The following is an 18,210-nucleotide window of genomic DNA, read 5'->3' on the forward strand; positions in this document are numbered from 1 at the left end:
TTTCAGAAGCCTCTGCTTAGGATGACCAGATGCTCAATGTCACAGGGAGACAGCTTTCCCAGTTCATGTTTTGATTTAAAGTAGTGCATTCTGGGAGTTGTAGTCATGGTTAGACAAATTGGAACACGATACCTGATAACTCATATGTACTGACAAAGTCCAGAAAGGGTGCCTCTGTGACTGGTCACTTTACCTCTGACGACCCCTGACACGAGATGTCCTGCACCAAAATCTTTTACAACTGGCCCAGTGGCCTAATGGATAAGGCATCAGCCACCGCAGATGGGGATTGTGGGTTCAATTCCCACCTGTGTCGCGTGAGGAGCTGTATTTAATATCCCTGGAAAATAGGACCAGATGCAAGCTTGTGATATTTATAGAAAATTACGTTCATTAAATTATCTTCAGAGGGTCCGTCTTTGTTATACGAACGCCACTATTTTATGAGTTCTATGTAAGGAGGTGCCTTCCGGCACCTACCACCAGCTGGATGGATGCAAGTTTGTCTGATGCCCGTTGACCTACCTAAAGGGGCTTTACCAGCAGGCAAGTTGTCCCAGCAGCAGCCCAAGCCACGATAGGGGACATGGTTGTTAGCACCACGAGCTGCGAGCACGACTGCTGTGCCCACAGAACCCCCTGCACAGACCCTGTAGTGCCAATGTTACAGCTAATCACTCCCCACCTGCCTGTGGGCGCCACCCACTCTTTTCTAGATCTTTACGTTTGTGCATCTGAAATATGAAAGTTTTTCTCATCTCTTTATCTGATTCGTGCTCGTTCATTTTTAGGTTTAGCGTAAGTGTACGGCCTCTTGTATACTTTAGTATACTTATATGTGGGCTTAAAGAGATTTCATTTTCTGGTTTCAGTGTCATTTAAAAATAGTTCCTTTGATAGTGGTCAATCATGCCTATTAGTCCCTCCTTTTTCTCTTTGGGAGCAGGCACCAGCTACTGTATAATTATGCTTTGTCCTCTGTATCTTGTCTTTAGTGGACTGCTTTTTTATGTTGTTTCCTGTTTGTGTTCAGGGAAGCTTCTCAAAGCATTCTTGATCTTAGTTTAGCTGTAAACAAGGCTATAAATCAGGCTGTTATCTTGGTCACCTTTTGTTTTGTGGGCTCTCTGTACCCTCTCTAAGCTGCCTAGTTAATTTTCTATAGTCTATTGAGTGTGGCTGCTGAGCAAGAACAGAGGTTCACTTGTTGATTTTAGTTAAGGACTTGTTTTAACTCTGGGAAGGTATTGGAGACCTTTAATGAGCAACAGCTACATTCCAGAAGGGCATATTCATTTTTTGGTGGCACGGGGAGATTAAGTGATGTTGAGCTGACGCTGTGACTCAAACCCCGGTCCTTGATTCTAAAGTCGGCAGTTCGAGACTTTGCACCACACCTTCTCCCTGTTGTACCAGGTTTTTGGAGAGTGCATAAGGCATTCCAGTTCATTTAATTATTGCAAGGTGGCAGATGGGTTTTATGTTTACATATGGCAGCCGCGCCTTTCTTACGTTCGGCACGGCTCGGCCATCTCCATTTATTATTTATTTAACTACTTATTTTTATTTTGCAAGGGTGTTCTATGGGCCACTGGTGTCCTTTCACATGCTCCTGCTTGAGAGATGAAAGGCCAGGCCTGTGGCCTCACTCCAGTCTGCTCCACCTCGTCTGAAGAGGCAAGCAAGCACACACATCCACCCTACCCCCCTCACATGGCTTTGTTTGCAAACAGTACAGAGCAGCCTCTGCCCACCAACGATGTGCACAACTACGGCGCTAACCGACAGTCTCTCGGCCAATGAACCGCCCCCCTCCCAGCTTAGGCGATGCCTTAAAAATTATTGAACGAATAGTCGCCCCGTGCTGTACTGCGGATGTTCCGTCTATTCTACATCCCTTTCCTCCAGACAATGGGACACCGGAATGTACATCCTACGGGTGAGGCAGCCAGTGGGGTGTTCTTTATGGCAGGCTGGAAGCGAAAAGGATGTAGTAGGAGCACTGGGTGTTTGGGATTTCTTAGTCTGTGAATTAGAAGTGTGAGTGTTGGTGGTACTAGTCGCTATCGTAGCCAGCATCCAAACACTCCTGCTCCGGTTCAGCTAGTCATTTGGCATTGTGAATCCGCCTGAATGCCTTGCTCTGCTGACAGTTTGCTGTAGTTACAGAAAATAGTCATTTTTGGCTACCCATCGGTTGGTGAGTGGAAGACGGTATTATTACTCTGCATCCGCTTGCAGCAGTAGATGTGATGAAATAGAAGAACAAGAGAAGAAAACTGCACTGATAGAAAAGAGGAGTTTGTTACATAGTGTCTATGTTTTGAAGAAATTTGGGCCTGATTTAAGGAAAATGGCCCTGCACCCAGTGCAGCACCACTTTCCTTGCCCCCCTCAGCGCCCCCCTAACGCTACAATGTGTGAGCCCCATCTAAGACACGGTCCACCATGGCGATAGTTAGGGAATTAGAATCACATTTTTTTACACTAGTTCTAAGCTTTGCAGGATTAGCAACAAATATGTTGACGCTAATCCTGCAAAGTCCATTGAGACCCATTGCAAACAATGGTGTTCCTCCTTTTAGCGCCTGCTTTGAGCAGGGGTTAAAAGTGCCGAAAAATTACGCAAAGATATCTCCTAGATTTCTTGGTGTCATTTCTTTGGTCCCTCTAATGGGGAGCACCCCCTTTGCACACATTATGCCTGGCGCAAAGGGTTGCAAAGTGGCGCAATGCATGTAATTGTTCCACTTTGTAAATTTGGCGCTGTGATTTTGTCCTTGTTGGGCCACATGAGCGTAAAAAAAAATATGATGCTCATGTAGTGAAAGGAGGCACTAGGGGCTCGTAAATCTTCCCTTAAATGTTCTCCACAGTCTTTCCTTGCCTTGTGTTTCATACTCATGTTTGTTTTGGTCTGTTTTCTTTCTGGTTACGGTGGATCTGTTCATCTCATTATAAACTTGCATGGCTTATCCCTGATGGCATCATCTAGGGGTCCATTTATGATCCGGCATCTTCATATCTGCCACTAGAAGCCTTGTCATATATGGGATCTTCATCCAGCCCTGCATTGTTAGCACATAGCAAACAGTGCTCTGTAAATATCAGCTTCAATTTTAAGGTTGAAACCGTACAAAGTGTTCTTGGAATAAGCGCCAGAACTAGTTGTAGGTGTCATGCATTGCATAAAGCCACTCGGCATACATGTGAGCATTTTTAGGGGGATTTTTTTTTCTAAAATTATTGCATTCGGCTGACGAGACAGCTAAAGTTGCCAGTAGGGCAGGTTTCTTTTAATGCAAAGATATGTTCATAGCATGGCTGTGCGTGAGCCCTCCTATCCTTTGGTATTTTCCGCTGCCTCCCCCAGATGCAGCATGGGACAGTAGGTCACCCTCTTCAGGCATTGGCCCTCTTTTACTGTTAGTGGGGGCATTTTCATGACCACATGATCACACCCGTCTAAAAAGAGGTGCCAGCGGTTGTGCAATACGACATCCATGCTCACATCTACCTACTTCAGGTTTCCATAGGACTCGTCCTCTGCTGACATCATCTGTCACTTTCAGAAGCCTCTGCTTAGGATGACCAGATGCTCAATGTCACAGGGAGACAGCTTTCCCAGTTCATGTTTTGATTTAAAGTAGTGCATTCTGGGAGTTGTAGTCATGGTTAGACAAATTGGAACACGATACCTGATAACTCATATGTACTGACAAAGTCCAGAAAGGGTGCCTCTGTGACTGGTCACTTTACCTCTGACGACCCCTGACACGAGATGTCCTGCACCAAAATCTTTTACAACTGGCCCAGTGGCCTAATGGATAAGGCATCAGCCACCGCAGATGGGGATTGTGGGTTCAATTCCCACCTGTGTCGCGTGAGGAGCTGTATTTAATATCCCTGGAAAATAGGACCAGATGCAAGCTTGTGATATTTATAGAAAATTACGTTCATTAAATTATCTTCAGAGGGTCCGTCTTTGTTATACGAACGCCACTATTTTATGAGTTCTATGTAAGGAGGTGCCTTCCGGCACCTACCACCAGCTGGATGGATGCAAGTTTGTCTGATGCCCGTTGACCTACCTAAAGGGGCTTTACCAGCAGGCAAGTTGTCCCAGCAGCAGCCCAAGCCACCATAGGGGACATGGTTCTTAGCACCACGAGCTGCGAGCACGACTGCTGTGCCCACAGAACCCCCTGCACAGACCCTGTAGTGCCAATGTTACAGCTAATCACTCCCCACCTGCCTGTGGGCGCCACCCACTCTTTTCTAGATCTTTACGTTTGTGCATCTGAAATATGAAAGTTTTTCTCATCTCTTTATCTGATTCGTGCTCGTTCATTTTTAGGTTTAGCGTAAGTGTACGGCCTCTTGTATACTTTAGTATACTTATATGTGGGCTTAAAGAGATTTCATTTTCTGGTTTCAGTGTCATTTAAAAATAGTTCCTTTGATAGTGGTCAATCATGCCTATTAGTCCCTCCTTTTTCTCTTTGGGAGCAGGCACCAGCTACTGTATAATTATGCTTTGTCCTGTGTATCTTGTCTTTAGTGGACTGCTTTTTTATGTTGTTTCCTGTTTGTGTTCAGGGAAGCTTCTCAAAGCATTCTTGATCTTAGTTTAGCTGTAAACAAGGCTATAAATCAGGCTGTTATCTTGGTCACCTTTGGTTTTATGGGCTCTCTGTACCCTCTCTAAGCTGCCTAGTTAATTTTCTATAGTCTATTGAGTGTGGCTGCTGAGCAAGAACAGAGGTTCACTTGTTGATTTTAGTTAAGGGCTTGTTTTAACTCTGGGAAGGTATTGGAGACCTTTAATGAGCAACAGCTACATTCCAGAAGGGCATATTCATTTTTTGGTGGCACGGGGAGATTAAGTGATGTTGAGCTGACGCTGTGACTCAAACCCCGGTCCTTGATTCTAAAGTCGGCAGTTCGAGACTTTGCACCACACCTTCTCCCTGTTGTACCAGGTTTTTGGAGAGTGCATAAGGCATTCCAGTTCATTTAATTATTGCAAGGTGGCAGATGGGTTTTATGTTTACATATGGCAGCCGCGCCTTTCTTACGTTCGGCACGGCTCGGCCATCTCCATTTATTATTTATTTAACTACTTATTTTTATTTTGCAAGGGTGTTCTATGGGCCACTGGTGTCCTTTCACATGCTCCTGCTTGAGAGATGAAAGGCCAGGCCTGTGGCCTCACTCCAGTCTGCTCCACCTCGTCTGAAGAGGCAAGCAAGCACACACATCCACCCTACCCCCCTCACATGGCTTTGTTTGCAAACAGTACAGAGCAGCCTCTGCCCACCAACGATGTGCACAACTACTGCGCTAACCGACAGTCTCTCGGCCAATGAACCGCCCCCCTCCCAGCTTAGGCGATGCCTTAAAAATTATTGAACGAATAGTCGCCCCGTGCTGTACTGCGGATGTTCCGTCTATTCTACATCCCTTTCCTCCAGACAATGGGACACCGGAATGTACATCCTACGGGTGAGGCAGCCAGTGGGGTGTTCTTTATGGCAGGCTGGAAGCGAAAAGGATGTAGTAGGAGCACTGGGTGTTTGGGATTTCTTAGTCTGTGAATTAGAAGTGTGAGTGTTGGTGGTACGAGTCGCTATCGTAGCCAGCATCCAAACACTCCTGCTCCGGTTCAGCTAGTCATTTGGCATTGTGAATCCTCCTGAATGCCTTGCTCTGCTGACAGTTTGCTGTAGTTACAGAAAATAGTCATTTTTGGCTACCCATCGGTTGGTGAGTGGAAGACGGTATTATTACTCTGCATCCGCTTGCAGCAGTAGATGTGATGAAATAGAAGAACAAGAGAAGAAAACTGCACTGATAGAAAAGAGGAGTTTGTTACATAGTGTCTATGTTTTGAAGAAATTTGGGCCTGATTTAAGGAAAATGGCCCTGCACCCAGTGCAGCACCACTTTCCTTGCCCCCCTCAGCGCCCCCGTAACGCTACAATGTGTGAGCCCCATCTAAGACACGGTCCACCATGGCGATAGTTAGGGAATTAGAATCACATTTTTTTACACTAGTTCTAAGCTTTGCAGGATTAGCAACAAATATGTTGACGCTAATCCTGCAAAGTCCATTGAGACCCATTGCAAACAATGGTGTTCCTCCTTTTAGCGCCTGCTTTGAGCAGGGGTTAAAAGTGCCGAAAAATTACGCAAAGATATCTCCTAGATTTCTTGGTGTCATTTCTTTGGTCCCTCTAATGGGGAGCACCCCCTTTGCACACATTATGCCTGGCGCAAAGGGTTGCAAAGTGGCGCAATGCATGTAATTGTTCCACTTTGTAAATTTGGCGCTGTGATTTTGTCCTTGTTGGGCCACATGAGGGTAAAAAAAAATATGATGCTCATGTAGTGAAAGGAGGCACTAGGGGCTCGTAAATCTTCCCTTAAATGTTCTCCACAGTCTTTCCTTGCCTTGTGTTTCATACTCATGTTTGTTTTGGTCTGTTTTCTTTCTGGTTACGGTGGATCTGTTCATCTCATTATAAACTTGCATGGCTTATCCCTGATGGCATCATCTAGGGGTCCATTTATGATCCGGCATCTTCATATCTGCCACTAGAAGCCTTGTCATTTATGGGATCTTCATCCAGCCCTGCATTGTTAGCACATAGCAAACAGTGCTCTGTAAATATCAGCTTCAATTTTAAGGTTGAAACCGTACAAAGTGTTCTTGGAATAAGCGCCAGAACTAGTTGTAGGTGTCATGCATTGCATAAAGAAACTCGGCATACATGTGAGTATTTTTAGGGGGATTTTTTTTTCTAAAATTATTGCATTCGGCTGACGAGACAGCTAAAGCTGCCAGTAAGGCAGGTTTCTTTTAATGCAAAGATATGTTCATAGCATGGCTGTGCGTGAGCCCTCCTATCCTTTGGTATTTTCCGCTGCCTCCCCCAGATGCAGCATGGGACAGTAGGTCACCCTCTTCAGGCATTGGCCCTCTTTTACTGTTAGTGGGGGCATTTTCATGACCACATGATCACACCCGTCTAAAAAGAGGTGCCAGCGGTTGTGCAATACGACATCCATGCTCACATCTACCTACTTCAGGTTTCCATAGGACTCGTCCTCTGCTGACATCATCTGTCACTTTCAGAAGCCTCTGCTTAGGATGACCAGATGCTCAATGTCACAGGGAGACAGCTTTCCCAGTTCATGTTTTGATTTAAAGTAGTGCATTCTGGGAGTTGTAGTCATGGTTAGACAAATTGGAACACGATACCTGATAACTCATATGTACTGACAAAGTCCAGAAAGGGTGCCTCTGTGACTGGTCACTTTACCTCTGACGACACCTGACACGAGATGTCCTGCACCAAAACCTTTCACAACTGGCCCAGTGGCCTAATGGAAAAGGCATCAGCCTCCGGAGCTGGGGATTGTGAGTTCAAGTCCCACCTGGGTTGCGTGAGGAGCTGTGTTTTATATCACTGGAAAATAGGACCAGATGCAAGCTTGTGATATTTATAGAAAATTACGTTCATCAAATTATCTTCAGAGGGTCCGTCTTTGTTATACGAACGCCACCATTTTATGAGTTCTATGTAAGGAGCTGCCTTCTGGCACCTACCACCAGCTGGATGGATACAAATTTGTCTGATGCCCGTTGACCTACCTAAAGGGGCTTTACCAGCAGGCAAGTTGTCCCAGCAGCAGCCCAAGCCACCATAGGGGACATGGTTCCTAGCACCACGAGCTACGAGCACGACTGCTGTGCCCACAGAACCCCCTGCACAGACTCTGTAGTGCCAATGTTACAGTTAATCACCCACCACCTGCCTGTGGGCGCCACCCACTCTTTTCTAGATCTTTACGTTTGTGCATCTGAAATATGAAAGGTTTTCTTATCTCTTTATCTGATTCGTGCTCGTTCATTTTTAGGTTGAGCGTAAGTGGACGGCCTCTTGTATACTTTAGTATACTTATATGTGGGCTTAAAGAGATTTCATTTTCTGGTTTCAGTGTCATTTAAAAATAGTTCCTTTGATAGTGGTCAATCATGCCTATTAGTCCCTCATTTTTCTCTTTGGGAGCAGGCACCAACTACTGTATAATTATGCTTTGTCCTGTGTATCTTGTCTTTAGGGCACTGCTTTTTTATGTTGTTTCCTGTTTGTGTTCAGGGAAGCTTCTCAAAGCATTCTTGATCTTAGTTTAGCTGTAAACAAGGCTATAAATCAGGCTGTTATCTTGGTCACCTTTGGTTTTGTGGGCTCTCTGCGCTCTCTCTAAGCTGCCTAGTTAATTTTCTCTAGTCTATTGAGTGTGGCTGCTGAGCAAGAACAGAGGTTCACTTGTTGATTTTAGTTAAGGACTTGTTTTAACTCTGGGAAGGTATTGGAGACATTTAAGGAGTAACAGCTACATTACAGAAGGGCATATTAATTGTTTGGTGGCACAGGGAGATTAAGTGATGTTGAGCTGATGCTGTGACTCAAACCCCGGTCCTTGACTCTAAAGTCGGCAGTTCGAGACTTTGCACCACACCTTCTCCCTGTTGTACCAGGCTTTTGGAGAGTGCGTAAGGCATTCCAGTTCCTTTAATTATTGCAAGGTGGCAGATGGGTTTTATGTTTACATATGGCAGCCGCGCCTTTCTTACGTTCGGCACGGCTCGGCCACCTCCATTTATTATTTATTTAACTACTTGTTTTTATTTCGCAAGGGTGTTCTATGGGCCACTGGTGTCCTTTCACATGCTCCTGCTTGAGAGATGAAAGGCCATGCCTGTTGCCTCACTCCAGTCTGCTCCACCTCGTCTGAAGAGGCAAGCACGCACACACATCCATCCTATCCCCCTCACATGGCTTTGTTTGCAAACAGTACAGAGCAGCTTCTGCCCACCAACGATGTGCACAACTACGCCGCTAACCGACAATCTCTCGGCCGATGAACCGCCCCCTTACCAGCTTAGGCGATGCCCTAAAAATTATTGAACGAATAGTCGCCCTGTGCTGTACTGCGGATGTTCTGTCCATTCTACATCCCTTTCCTCCAGACAATGGGACACCGAAATGTACATCCTACGGGTGAGGCAGCCAGTGGGGTGTTCTTTATGGCAGGCTGGAAACGAAAAGGATGTAGTAGGAGCACTGGGTCTTTGGGATTTCTTAGTCTGTGAATTAGAAGCGTGAGTGTTGGTGGTACAAGTCGATATCGTAGCCAGCATCCATACACTCCTGCTCCGGTTCAGCTAGTCATTTGGCATTGTGAATCCTCCTGAATGCCTTGCTCTGCTCGCAGTTTGCTGTAGTTACAGAAAATAGTCATTTTTGGCTACCCATCGGTTGGTGAGTGGAAGACGGTATTGTTACTGTGCATCCGCTTGCAGCAGTAGATGCGATGGAAGAGAAGAACAAGAGAAGAAAACTGCTCTGATAGAAAAGAGGAGTTTGTTATATAGTGTCTATGTTTTGAAGAAATTTGGACCTGATTTAAGGAAAATGGCACTGCACCCAGTGCAGCACCACTTTCCTTGCCCCCCTTAGCGCCCCCCTAGCGCTACAATGTGTGAGCCCCATCTAAGACACGGTCCACCATGGCGATAGTTAGGGAATTAGAATCACATTTTTTTACACTAGTTCTAAGCTTTGCAGGATTAGCAACAAATATGTTGATGCTAATCCTGCAAAGCCCATTGAGACCCATTGCAACCAATGGTGTTCCTCCTTTTAGCGCCTGCTTTGAGCAGGGGTTAAAAGTGCCGAAAAATGACGCAAAGATATCTCCTAGATTTCTTGGTCCCTCTAATGGGGAGCGCCCCCTTTGCACACATTATGCCTGGCGCAAAGGGTTACAAAGTGGCGCAATGCATGTAATTGTTCCACTTTGTAAATATGGCGCTGTGATTTTGTCCTTGTTGGGCCACATGAGCGTAAAAAAAAATATGATGCTCATGTGGTGAAAGGAGGCACTAGGGGCTCGTAAATCTTCCCTTAAATGTTCTCCACAGTCTTTCCTTGCCTTGTGTTTCATACTCATGTTTGTTTTGGTCTGTTTTCTTTCTGGTTACGGTGGATCTGTTCATCTCATTATAAACTTGCATGGCTTATCCCTGATGGCATCACCTAGGGGTCCATTTATGATCCGGCATCTTCATATCTGCCACTAGAAGCCTTGTCATTTATGGGATCTTCATCCAGCCCTGCATTGTTAGCACATAGCAAACAGTGCTCTGTAAATATCAGCTTCAATTTTAAGGTTGAAACCGTACAAAGTGTTATTGGAATAAGCGCCAGAACTAGTTGTAGGTGTCATGCATTGCATAAAGCCACTCGGCATACATGTGAGTATTTTTAGGGGGATTTTTTTTTCTAAAATTATTGCATTCGGCTGACGAGACAGCTAAAGCTGCCAGTAGGGCAGGTTTCTTTTAATGCAAAGATATGTTCATAGCATGGCTGTGCGTGAGCCCTCCTATCCTTTGGTATTTTCCGCTGCCTACCCCAGATGCAGCATGGGACAGTAGGTCACCCTCTTCAGGCATTGGCCCTCTTTTACTGTTAGTGGGGGCATTTTCATGACCACATGATCACACCCGTCTAAAAAGAGGTGCCAGCGGTTGTGCAATACGACATCCATGCTCACATCTACCTACTTCAGGTTTCCATAGGACTCGTCCTCTGCTGACATCATCTGTCACTTTCAGAAGCCTCTGCTTAGGATGACCAGATGCTCAATGTCACAGGGACACAGCTTTTCCAGTTCATGTTTTGATTTAAAGTAGTGCATTCTGGGAGTTGTAGTCATGGTTAGACAAATTGGAACAAGATACCTGATAACTGATATGTACTGACAAAGTCCAGAAAGGGTGCCTCTGTGACTGGTCACTTTACCTCTGACGACCCCTGACACGAGATGTCCTGCACCAAAACCTTTCACTAGTGGCCTAATGGATAAGGCATCAACCTCCGGAGCTGGGGATTGTGGGTTCAAGTTCCACCTGGGTTGTGTGAGGAGCTGTATTTTATATCCCTGGAAAATAGGACCAGATGCAAGCTTGTGATATTTATAGAAAATTACGTTCATCAAATTATCTTCAGAGGGTCCGTCTTTGTTATACGAACGCCACCATTTTATGAGTTCTGTGTAAGGAGCTGCCTTCCGGCACCTACCACCAGCTGGATGGATACAAATTTGTCTGATGCCCGTTGACCTACCTAAAGGGGCTTTACCAGCAGGCAAGTTGTCCCAGCAGCAGCCCAAGCCATGACATGGTTCTTAGCACCACGAGCTGCGAGCACGACTGCTGTGCACACAGAACCCCCTGCACAGACCCTGTAGTGCCAATGTTACAGTTAATCACCCACCACCTGCCTGTGGGCGCCACCCACTCTTTTCTAGATCTTTACGTTTGTGCATCTGAAATATGAAAGGTTTTCTTATCTCTTTATCTGATTCGTGCTCGTTCATTTTTAGGTTGAGCGTAAGTGTACGGCCTCTTGTATACTTTAGTATACTTATATGTGGGCTTAAAGAGATTTCATTTTCTGGTTTCAGTGTCATTTAAAAATAGTTCCTTTGATAGTGGTCAATCATGCCTATTAGTCCCTCCTTTTTCTCTTTGGGAGCAGACACCAACTACTGTATAATTATGCTTTGTCCTGTGTATCTTGTCTTTAGGGGACTGCTTTTTTATGTTGTTTCCTGTTTGTGTTTAGGGAAGCTTCTCAAAGCATTCTTGATCTTAGTTTAGCTGTAAACAAGGCTATAAATCAGGCTGTTATCTTGGTCACCTTTGGTTTTGTGGGCTCTCTGCGCCCTCTCTAAGCTGCCTAGTTAATTTTCTCTAGTCTATTGAGTGTGGCTGCTGAGCAAGAACAGAGGTTCACTTGTTGATTTTAGTTAAGTACTTGTTTTAACTCTGGGAAGGTATTGGAGACATTTAAGGAGTAACAGCTACATTACAGAAGGGCATATTCATTTTTTGGTGGCACAGGGAGATTAAGTGATGTTGAGCTGACGCTGTGACTCAAACCCCGGTACTTGACTCTAAAGTCGGCAGTTCGAGACTTTGCACCACACCTTCTCCCTGTTGTACCAGGCTTTTGGAGAGTGCGTAAGGCATTCCAGTTCCTTTAATTATTACATGGTGGCAGATGGGTTTTATGTTTAGATATGGCAGCCGCGCCTTTCTTACTCTCGACACGGCTCGGCCACCTCCATTTATTATTTATTTAACTACTTGTTTTTATTTTGCAAGGGTGTTCTATGGGCCACTGGTGTCCTTTCACATGCTCCTGCTTGAGAGATGAAAGGCCATGCCTGTGGCCTCACTCCAGTCTGCTCCACCTCGTCTGAAGAGGCAAGCAAGCACACACATCCATCCTATCCCCCTCCAATGGCTTTGTGTGCAAACAGTACAGAGCAGCTCCTGCCCACCAACGATGTGCACAACTACGGCGCTAACCGACAATCTCTCGGCCGATGAACCGCCCCCTTACCAGCTTAGGCGATGCCCTAAAAATTATTGAACGAATAGTCGCCCTGTGCTGTACTGCGGATGTTCTGTCCATTCTACATCCCTTTCCTCCAGACAATGGGACACCGGAATGTATATCCTACGGGTGAGGCAGCCAGTGGGGTGTTCTTTATGGCAGGCTGGAAACGAAAAGGATGTAGTAGGAGCACTGGGTCTTTGGGATTTCTTAGTCTGTGAATTAGAAGCGTGAGTGTTGGTGGTACAAGTCGATATCGTAGCCAGCATCCATACACTCCTGCTCCGGTTCAGCTAGTCCTTTGGCATTGTGAATCCTCCTGAATGCCTTGCTCTGCTCGCAGTTTGCTGTAGTTACAGAAAATAGTCATTTTTGGCTACCCATCGGTTGGTGAGTGGAAGACGGTATTGTTACTGTGCATCCGCTTGCAGCAGTAGATGCGATGGAAGAGAAGAACAAGAGAAGAAAACTGCTCTGATAGAAAAGAGGAGTTTGTTACATAGTGTCTATGTTTTGAAGAAATTTGGGCCTGATTTAAGGAAAATGGCACTGCACCCAGTGCAGCACCACTTTCCTTGCCCCCCTTAGCGCCCCCCTAGCGCTACAATGTGTGAGCCCCATCTAAGACACGGTCCAGCATGGCGATAGTTAGGGAATTAGAATCACATTTTTTTACACTAGTTCTAAGCTTTGCAGGATTAGCAACAAATATGTTGATGCTAATCCTGCAAAGCCCATTGAGACCCATTGCAAACAATGGTGTTCCTCCTTTTAGCGCCTGCTTTGAGCAGGGGTTAAAAGTGCCGAAAAATGACGCAAAGATATCTCCTAGATTTCTTGGTGTCATTTTTTTGGTCCCTCTAATGGGGAGCGCCCCCTTTGCACACATTATGCCTGGCGCAAAGGGTTACAAAGTGGCGCAATGCATGTAATTGTTCCACTTTGTAAATTTGGCGCTGTGATTTTGTCCTTGTTGGGCCACATGAGCGTAAAAAAAAATATGATGCTCATGTGGGGAAAGGAGGCACTAGGGGCTCGTAAATCTTCCCTTAAATGTTCTCCACAGTCTTTCCTTGCGTTTCATACTCATGTTTGTTTTGGTCTGTTTTCTTTCTGGTTACGGTGGATCTGTTCATCTCATTATAAACTTGCATAGCTTATCCCTGATGGCATCATCTAGGGGCCCATTTATGATCCGGCATCTTCATATCTGCCACTAGAAGCCTTGTCATTTATGGGATCTTCATCCAGCCCTGCATTGTTAGCACATAGCAAACAGTGCCCTGTAAATATCAGCTTCAATTTTAAGGTTGAAACCGTACAAAGTGTTGTTGGAATAAGCGCCAGAACTAGTTGCAGGTGTCATGAATGGCATAAAGCCACTCGGCATACATGTGAGTATTTTTAGGGGGATTTTGTTTTTCTAAAATTATTGCATTCGGCTGACGAGACAGCTAAAGTTGCCAGTAGGGTAGGTTTCTTTTAATGCAAAGATATGTTCATAGCATGGCTGTGCGTGAGCCCTCCTATCCTTTGGTGTTTTCCGCTGCCTCCCCCCAGATACAGCATGGGACAGTAGGTCACCCTCTTCAGGCATTGGCCCTCTTTTACTGTTAGTGGGGGCATTTTCATGACCACATGATCACACCCGTCTAAAAAGAGGTGCCAGCGGTTGTGCAATACGACATCCATGCCCACATCTACCTACTTCAGGTTTCCATAGGACTCGTCCTCTGCTGACATCATCTGTCACTTTCAGAAGCCTCTACTTAGGATGACCAGATGCTCAATGTCACAGGGACACAGCTTTTCCAGTTCATGTTTTGATTTAAAGTTGTGCATTCTGGGAGTTGTAGTCATGGTTAGACAAATTCGAACAAGATACATGATAACTAATATGTACTGACAAAGTCCAGAAAGGGTGCCTCTGTGACTGGTCACTTTACCTCTGACGACCCCTGACACGAGATGTCCTGCACCAAAACTTTTCACAACTGTCCCAGTCCCCTAATGGATAAGTCATCAGCCTCCGGAGCTGGGGATTGTGGGTTCAAGTCCCACCTGGGTCGTGTGAGGAGCTGTATTTTATATCCCTGGAAAATAGGACCAGATGCAAGCTTGTGATATTTATAGAATATTACGTTCATCAAATTATCTTCAGAGGGTCCGTCTTTGTTATACGAACACCACCATTTTATGAGTTCTATGTAAGGAGCTGACTTCCGGCACCTACCACCAGCTGGATGGATGCAAGTTTGTCTGATGCCCGTTGACCTACCTAAAGGGGCTTTACCAGCAGGCAAGTTGTCCCAGCAGCAGCCCAAGTCACCATAGGGGACATGGTTCTTAGCACTGCGAGCTGCGAGCACGACTGCTGTGCCCACAGAACCCCCTGCACAGACCCTGTAGTGCCAATGTTACAGTTAATCACCCCCCACCTGCCTGTGGGCGCCACCCACTCTTTTCTAGATCTTTACGTTTGTGCATCTGAAATATGAAAGGTTTTCTTATCTCTTTATCTGATTCGTGCTCGTTCATTTTTAGGTTGAGCATAAGTGTACGGCCTCTTTTATACTTTAGTATACTTATATGTGGGCTTAAAGAGATTTCATTTTCTGGTTTCAGTGTCATTTAAAAATAGCTCCTTTGATAGTGGTTAATCATGCCTATTAGTCCCTCCTTTTTCTCTTTGGGAGCAGGCACCAACTACTGTATAATTATGCTTTGTCCTGTGTATCTTGTCTTTAGGGGACTGCTTTTTTATGTTGTTTCCTGTTTGTGTTCAGGGAAGCTTCTCAAAGCATTCTTGATCTTCGTTTAGCTGTAAACAAGGATAGAAATCAGGCTGTTATCTTGGTTACATTTGGTTTTGTGGGCTCTCTGCGCCCTCTCTAAGCTGCCTAGTTAATTTTCTCTAGTCTATTGAGTGTGGCTGCTGAGCAAGAACAGAGGTTCACTTGTTGATTTTAGTTAAGTACTTGTTTTAACTCTGGGAAGGTATTGGAGACCTTTTATGAGTAACAGCTACATTACAGAAGGGCATATTAATTTTTTGGTGGCACGGGGAGATTAAGTGATGTTGAGCTGACGCTGTGACTCAAACCCCGGTCCTTGATTCTAAAGTCGGCAGTTGTAGACTTTGCACCACTCCTTCTCCCTGTTGTACCAGCTTTTTGGAGAGTGCGTAAGGCATTCCAGTTCCTTTAATTATTGCAAGGTGGCAGATGGGTTTTATGTTTACATATGGCAGCCGCGCCTTTCTTACGTTCGGCACGGCTCGGCCACCTCCATTTATTATTTATTTAACTACTTGTTTTTATTTCGCAAGGGTGTTCTATGGGCCACTGGTGTTCTTTCACATGCTCCTGCTTGAGAGATGAAAGGCCATCCCTGTGGCCTCACTCCAGTCTGCTCCACCTCGTCTGAAGAGGTAAGCAAGCACACACATCCACCCTGCCCCCCTCACATGGCTTTGTTTGCAAACAGTACAGAGAAGCTTTTGCCCACCAACGATGTGCACAACTACAGTGCTAACCGACAATCTCTCGACGATTAACCGCCCCCTTGCCAGCTGAGGCGATGCCCTAAAAATTATTGAACGAATAGTCGCCCCGTGCTGTACCGCGGATGTTCCGTCCATTATACGTCCCTTTCCTCCAGACAATGGGACACCGGAATGTACATCCTACGGGTGAGGCAGCCAGTGGGGTGTTCTTTATGGCAGGCTGGAAGCGAAAACGATGTAGTAGGAGCACTGGGTCTTTGGGATTTCTATGCTGTGAATTAGAAGCGTGAGTGTTGGTGGTACGAGTCGCTATCGTAGCCAGCATCCATACACTCCTGCTCCGGTTAAGCTAGTCATTTGGCATTGTGAATCCTCCTGAATGCCTTGCTCTGCTCGCAGTTTGCTGTAGTTACAAAAAGTAGTCATTTTTGGCTACCCATCGGTTGGTGAGTGGAAGACGGTATTGTTACTGTGCATCCGCTTGCAGCAGTAGATGCGATGGAAGAGAAGAACAAGAGAAGAAAACTGCACTGATAGAAAAGAGGAGTTTGTTACATAGTGTCTATGTTTTGAAGAAATTTGGGCCTGATTTAAGGAAAATGGCACTGCACCCAGTGCAGCAGCACTTTCCTTGCCCCCCTTAGCGCCCTCCTAACGCTACAATGTGTGAGCCCCATCTAAGACACGGTCCACCATGGCGATAGTTAGGGAATTAGAATCACATTTTTTTACACTAGTTCTAAGCTTTGCAAGATTAGCAACAAAAATGTTGACGCTAATCCTGCAAAGCCCATTGAGACCCATTGCAAACAATGTAGTTCCTCCTTTTAGCGCCTGCTTTGAGCAGGGGTTAAAAGTGCCGAAAAATGACGGAAAGAAATCTCCTAGATTTCTTGGTGTCATTTTTTGGGTCCCTCTAATGGGGGGCGCCCCCTTTGCACACATTATGCCTGGCGGAAAGGGTTACAAAGTGGCGCAATGCATGTATTGTTCCACTTTGTAAATTTGGCGCTGTGATTTTGTCCTTGTTGGGCCACATGAGCGTAAAAAAAAAATGATGCTCATGTGGTGAAAGGAGGCACTAGGGGCTCGTAAATCTTCCCTTAAATGTTCTCCACAGTCTTTCCTACCCTTGTGTTTCATACTCATGTTTGTTTTGGTCTGTTTTCTTTCTGGTTACGGTGAATCTGTTCATCTCATTATAAACTTGCATGGCTTATCCCTGATGGCTTCACCTAGGGGTCCATTTATGATCCGGCATCTTCATATCTGCCTCTAGAAGCCTTGTCATCTATGGGATCTTCATCCTGCCCTGCATTGTTAGCACATAGCAAACAGTGCTCTGTTAATATCAGCTTAAATTTTAAGGTTGAAACCGTACAAAGTGTTGTTGGAATAAGCGACAGAACTAGTTGTAGGTGTCATGCATTGCATAAAGCCACTCGGCATACATGTGAGTATTTTTAGGGGGATTTTATTTTCTACAATTATTGCATTCGGCTGACGAGACAGCTAAAGCTGCCAGTAGGGTAGGTTTCTTTTAATGCAAAGATATGTTCATAGCATGGCTGCGAGTGAGCCCTCCTATTCTTTGGTATTGTCGGCTGCCTCCCCCCAGATACAGCGTGGGACAGTAGGTCACCCTCTTCAGGCATTGGCCCTCTTTTACTGTTAGTGGGGGCATTTTCATGACCACATGATCACATCCGTCTAAAAAGAGGTGCCAGCAGTTGTGCAATACGACATCCATGGACACATCTACCTACTTCAGGTTTCCATAGGACTCGTCCTCTGCTGACATCATCTGTCACTCTCAGAAGCCTCTGCTTAGGATGACCAGATGCTCAATGTCACAGGGACACAGCTTTTCCAGTTCATGTTTTGATTTAAAGTAGTGCATTCTGGGAGTTGTAGTCATGGTTAGACATATTGGAACAAGATACCTGATAACTGATATGTACTGACAAAGTCCAGAAAGGGTGCCTCTGTGACTGGTCACTTTACCTCTCACGACCCCTGACACGAGATGTCCTGCACCAAAACCTTTCACAAGTGGCCTAATGGATAAGGCATCAGCCTCTGGAGCTGGGGATTGTGGGTTCAATTCCCACCTGGGTCACGTGAGGAGCTGTAATTTATATCCCTGGAAAATAGGACCAGATGCAAGCTTGTGATATTTATAGAAAATTACGTTCATCAAATTATCTTCAGAGGGTCCGTCTTTGT

At 45.4% G+C, this 18,210-nt stretch overlaps 1 non-coding gene across 1 annotated transcript; it reads left to right on the forward strand.

Moving 5' to 3' along the window:
- The first annotated feature begins 7,375 nt into the window (after positions 1–7,375).
- TRNAR-CCG (transfer RNA arginine (anticodon CCG)) lies at positions 7,376–7,448 on the forward strand. The gene has a single exon. It is a non-coding gene; the product is annotated as a tRNA-Arg (tRNA).
- Positions 7,449–18,210: the final 10,762 nt, after the last annotated feature.

This window comes from Pleurodeles waltl, chromosome 9 (genome assembly GCF_031143425.1).
Source record: "Pleurodeles waltl isolate 20211129_DDA chromosome 9, aPleWal1.hap1.20221129, whole genome shotgun sequence".
NCBI classification, from domain to species: domain Eukaryota; kingdom Metazoa; phylum Chordata; class Amphibia; order Caudata; family Salamandridae; genus Pleurodeles; species Pleurodeles waltl.